The 6,000-nt window shown below is 35.3% G+C and overlaps 1 protein-coding gene across 2 annotated transcripts in view; it reads right to left on the bottom strand.

Annotated features, from left to right (window-relative positions):
* Positions 1-245: 245 nt before the first annotated feature.
* The window catches only part of LOC122807082 (deoxyribonuclease gamma-like), a 925,207-nt gene continuing 919,452 nt past the window's right edge, over positions 246-6,000 (bottom strand). For both annotated transcript variants that reach the window (XM_044078020.1, XM_044078021.1), the window contains exon 10: positions 246-565. The gene's annotated coding sequence lies outside the window, so the exon portion shown is untranslated. The remainder of the gene's footprint in view (positions 566-6,000) is intronic.

The raw sequence follows: 6,000 nt of genomic DNA, 5'->3' as shown, positions 1-6,000 counted from the left end.
CATAGCATCTTAACTTCATGATTTAATATATCTGCAATTAAATTATTAAGCTTTTCCAACACATCTGCAGTACTATCAGGAAAAGTATGATGCATTACAGTATGTTGCTTGGTAAGTTCCTCCCTCGATTACAAAACTGATAGTCCATGAGTAGTCCATGATGTATGATTGCAAAATGCACCCTGCATCCCACTTTGTGATTTCACAGTCAGTGATTGTAAGTTAAATCAGGAGGCTCAACAAAATTCTCTTGTAATGCAGAACTTTATATGTTACAATTCATCATAAAGACAGCATTTAGAAATGCTAAACATCCAACAGTACAGTAAGAAATGAGGTATTTAATTAAAAAGTCTTAAAATTTTCACATTATTTGATTAAAAATTAGATAACTGTTATAGGCAGCTGTTGCTTTGACTCCTTGTAACAGCATCAGAAATCGATCTCCTTGGTGTATTAGTGTGACCGCTGTAGCTTTACAGTACTCTTCCAGAAACTGAAACTTGAAGCTTGGCAGGTTAAGAAGAAATTGAAAATGGGATAGGCAGAAGAACTCTGGTATGACCTGCAAACAAAAGAAAATGCTTAAGTTTTTCTGTATACAGATACTTATAGTTTACTAACATCAAATTTTGAGGGTAGATTGTTTACAAAATCATATGTATTTATTTCAAGGACAGAGACAAAGTCATTGAGAACAGGACGTAAACGACACAATCTGTTTCAGCGGTAATGGAAAGTGGACTGCAGAAGCAGAACTTACCCTTACAATAGCAACATTTCTCCTCAGGTATCATTTACAATGTCTACCAAGTTCCGGATGCTGCTAAATATTTACATGTTTCTCTTGACTCCATTTTATGTTTGACTTTACAGGACAACTCTGTCTGACATTTTTCATTCCAGAGTATGTCTTCCTAACTACAAAATGATCTGTAGATTCATATAAATAAAACATGACTTAGCTGTACTATACAGATTCTTTGGTGCACATTATTCATGGATTATATGGAATCATGCAAAACTTTCTCTAATAATTGGTTTCTTTGGCTATCAGATATTATTGCCATTGAAATTCAAGATTTTTGGTCCAGGAAAATCCTACACACCAAATGTTAGTCATCTTGCCTTCTTTTCCTATTACTGAGACCATACGCCTATTGAGTGTCTAGTTTTGCAGATTTACTGTGCAGAGATAATGCAGCTTTGTTGTTGCACCCTTGTGCAGTTCAGAAAACATGACGTCTGGCTGAGAACCAGGTGGTAGTTAGTAAAAAAACTGCTTGCTATTTCACAAAAGAAACTATTTTAATCACTTTCTGCAGAAGAAACCAAAGCAGCCCAGGTCTGTTTAGAGGCAGACAAGGAACATAAGTAACCAATTAAAATATAAAAAACTCTCATCAATTTGTAAATAAAACAGTAGTTCAGAGTCATTCAATCAAAGTATATGGACAGAACAGTGTGATACAAAAAGGAGGACAAACATTCATATTGCGGGGACATAAAATGCATTTTGAGAAAGAGACATTTGTTGAAAAGTATGGCAGCCCACAGTAGGCCATGTTGAGTTAAAACAAGTTGATAGTAACCATTAAAAGTAAAGCAGGGACAGTGGTATAAACCACCAAGATATGACAAAAAAAAAAGTCTTCAGTTTCTAACCATAGTAGTCATTTAAACCGTTTCATCAAATGAAGAAATGAAAGTAACTCCTTGAGGTACTCTGCTGAGAATTACAAACAGCTACTGGAAAACTACCTTTTCTACTGCACATTCAGATACTGCCATTCTGTGCACAACAAAATGGATACTGATCTGAAAATATTTCTGATATTCTCTTCTCTTGAAAGATTGAAATTTGGACATCACATACATTATTTTACTGCAGAGATTTTTCGCCCAATCCAAGCACGTAGGATACTGTGCTCTTCTCCCTTCACCCAATGGTCATAACTTCAGTATAATTGTTTTGGATCACATAATCTGTTTCAAAGATGTCTGACTGCAATAAGGAATTTACATTACTGATGTAACTTTGACTGTTGCAATAATTTCAACTGCTAAAGAAAACGGCTCTTTAAATGTCTGTCAACTTCTAACACCATATTTTTAAACATGAACATTCATCTTTGGCATCCCAAAATACAAATAGATAGTGCTAAAGGATCAATGTATTACTTTAACTATAACATTTAATAACTTGAGTATTCACTAAGAGCATGACATTGTGAAAGACCTTTGATGAGTGTACAAGGGGTAAAATAAAGCAAAGTACAAACAATGGTATTGATATGCAAAACTCAAAGCACTTGAAAGGGACTCTGGATTTTGTGTTTGCATTAGTGTCTGTCTTCTGCTGTTTTCTCTTGCTATCGACAACTTCATAGATATGAACAGAACAAGACTTTTAAATAATTACTCTTGAAATTCTTTATTCATAAGGGAAAGAATACATTTAAATTGATTAAAAACTCAACACATTTCAAACAAGCATCTTTTAAAACCAATCACAGCAGTTATATGAAAGAAAATAATATAATGCCAAACAGAAAGATTAAAAACTTAGAAAAGAATTCTAGTCAGTATTAAAACCATTCATTTACTTTCTGGTATTTGTTTTGCTTCCAGTTCAGGAATCACAAGTTCTGTCCTAGTAGACTAAATACAGACAGTGCATATCTCAGCCATCTCAGAATTTGCATCCAATTGTTGTTTATCCTTCAGTGTGACACTTGGTGACTTTATCACAAAATTAAGAGGATGACAGACACCAATTAATGTCAGACATTGTAGTTAAAATCTTCTCATTTTTCAGAAAAATGCACGTGGGTTTGACAGATGTATAATCCCACCTGCTGGTACCAAATTGTATGTGAGAGTACAGATTTAAAATTTGCACTGCTGCTTCCTAAATGTGACAAACAGATGTCAAAATGCCACTAAATAAAAGTAAACTAGGTCAGGTATCGTCCCTTCATCTACATAGCTGCAAATCAAATAATATACAAGAGGAAACTGACATTTGAGGTCAACTTTTCAGAAAGTCAAACTTCATATGGTCGAGACCACATGATGAACTTTTTGAAAAGTCGAAGTGTTTGTACTGAGATCATGGTACAGTGGGATCAGAGAACGTGCCTTTTTTCCACTGTAGTGTGATCTCAGAATTGATATATAATTTACAGGGAGTGTGGCGGGTGCTTGTCTCCCCTGCAAAAATACAGATTTTGTTTTTTTGTACTGGCTACTTTCCAAAAGGTTTATGTTCACATATAAACCCATAGCTCCATATATAAGTGTGTATGTATGTAGATACATATATATATATATATATATATATATATATATATATATATATATATATATATATATACATACACACACACACACACACACACACACACACACATATATATAGTTGCCTGCAGAATATATATATATATATATGTGTGTGTGTGTGTGTGTGTGTGTGTGTGTGTATGGTTGCCTGCAGAAGATCTAGTGTATGTTAGGTTGACAGGTGTTTAGTGAACTACACATGATCGATTAAACAACAGTTCAACACGTCTGAGATCATACAGTTCTCAGGGTTGGGGAATATGCCCTTACCCCATATTTGTAAAATCTTGGAGTTAGTATGTATAATTAGCAGAGGGTGTGGGGGCTGCAAAGGAGGCTTGCCACCTGCAAAAAATAATGTTTTTATTTTTGTCTTAAATTTTGCATGCACCAAGGCTGTCTCTCACCTCATGCTTTCTGGCTTGTTAACACTGATGTTTTTGACAGGGGAAAAGACTAAATATGTTGAATTACTGTAGAATCTATTCTGTTGTGTCCCTGCAAGAAATCAATGTAGGTTATAGAAAGATTGACGTGAGGTGCCAGGCTCCATTATTGACTGATATTACTGACGCTGATCTCTATAACTTCTTACTTACTACTCACTTAAGAACACCAAATATATTTAGAAAACCTAAGATCCACAAGAGCTTAAATAACCCCCACTAAGACCTATTGTTGTGGCAGGGGGTTCAAAAACAGAATCACCTGGGAAGTTTAATGACTTCAAATAAAAAAAAAAACACCACTAAAAGACGTCATCATATATTGAAAGCATACCTCTCAAGTGTACCTCATTACAAGGAACGTACCTCATTTGGAGTCTTAAAAAGTTCATGTTCCTCGCAATTCCACATTGAAGGACTCTGTCATACATTAAGAGTTAGGAATTTTTTTAAGTGAAATCCATGGTAAATAGAAATGAATCATACTAATTCATTAAAAGATCTTCTTTATAAGTAAAACCAGGATATTTTATCCATCCAGTGACCTTCCTAGTTGAAATTGTTAGTAAGCCATTAGTATGTGTTCCACATTTTGCCCATTTGTTCTACATTATGAGGGATAGTGTTCCTCATTTTGGAGATGGAAGGTTGAGAGCTATGATTGAAAGATTCCTGACAATGTTTACATGAAATCAAAAAAGTGGACTTCTCTGTGGATACTATCTTAGTGACGACTGACATAAAAGACCCTTTTTGGTCATACCACATGACCTACATATAAGGTGGTTCAGGGGTGCTTCTTTTTCAGCTAGGTACATTAACTTGCTGGAAGAAACAATGCAGACTGTGTTGTACAACAATGTCACTACCTTTGAAGGAGAATTTTACCACAGATTAGTGGAGTACCTGTGGTGCATGTGCCCCCATATATGCTAATTTAGTCTTATAGTGCTGGTAAACCAAGTTTGTATTTTATAGCTCCTACAGAAGCCACTGGAAGGTTTACTTCAGGAACCTAGGTGACATCTTTATTTTCTGGCAAGGTGCTGTAGAGGTACTACATCAGTTTGTGCAGTTTCTGGAAGATACTACTTCCTTCCTGCATTTCCCTTACAGCTTTGCATGTGATAACATCTCTTACCTCAATGTGTGGCTATATAATAATTTTATCTATGCTGCTATTCCTTGAATAGCTACCACAAAGAGACTTCTTCAAATTCTTATTTGTGCTAGAGGAATTTCCAGCCTCTCAAAAAAAAAAAGTGGTGAAAGGCCAGATGGTGGTTCTCTCCAAATTAATATCTGACAATAACAATTTTACACTGACTTGATCAACTTAAATGACATGTTTAGGGAGAGAGGCTAAACTGGTCATCTCCTTGTTGCTACCATGAGATATATGAAGGTAAATGAGGCCACAATGATTTATCACTATTCTTAAAAGTAGTGATGAGGTTGGGGATACAAATCCCTCACAAGCTACCAATTTCAAGAGATTTATCATTTTAACTTACAGAAACAATGAGCATAACATAAAAAAGAATCCATGCTAATGGGAGAATGATTTATCATTCTGACAACACTAGAGAGACATCTGGATATATCAGGCAAATTTTGAGACTAGAGCAGCCATTTATTTAGCTAATTGCATGTCCTGTGATGCATTCCACATTGGCAAAAACTGGATGCAGCATAAAAGGGAGAGACTATATGAACATCTTTACAACATCAGAAAGGGTTCAGCTAACAATGCATTAAATAAACATGCATGTTGCTGCAAAATGTTTTCCAAGTTAACTTTCATGATGCTTCGAAAAAATTAACATGACTTTGGGCTGGGGAGTTGGAAAACTTTTTTGGAATGCCATGAACTTTACCGGCAGGCCTGAATGAATGAATCAGTATTGCTAGCGTTCTTAAAACGAAGGCAGCAAAAATTTAAATGATTGTTCTGATGTTGGAATATTTACTTCTGTTAACAAAAAATAATTTTCTTACAAAAATATTAATCATTGTATATAACATTTGTTTTTACAGATGGACTCATATGACTTTTTTATCACTCTTCAAGCGCAACCTTGGTGAGTGGATGGGAAACCACAAATTTGTCCCAGGGATTCCACCTGTGTCCCTCATTGACAGGGACAACAGGTGCTAACTAAGGTTTCTTTTTTAGGGGGGGATAGATTCTTGGCTAGGCTTGTAATGGCCT

The sequence above is a fragment of the Protopterus annectens genome, chromosome 7.part0 (genome assembly GCF_019279795.1).
Source record: "Protopterus annectens isolate FY-2018-M chromosome 7.part0, PAN1.0, whole genome shotgun sequence".
Taxonomy (NCBI): domain Eukaryota; kingdom Metazoa; phylum Chordata; order Ceratodontiformes; family Protopteridae; genus Protopterus; species Protopterus annectens.
The sequence above is the reverse complement of the archived record's forward strand: the minus strand, read 5'-3'. Positions and strand labels throughout refer to the sequence as shown.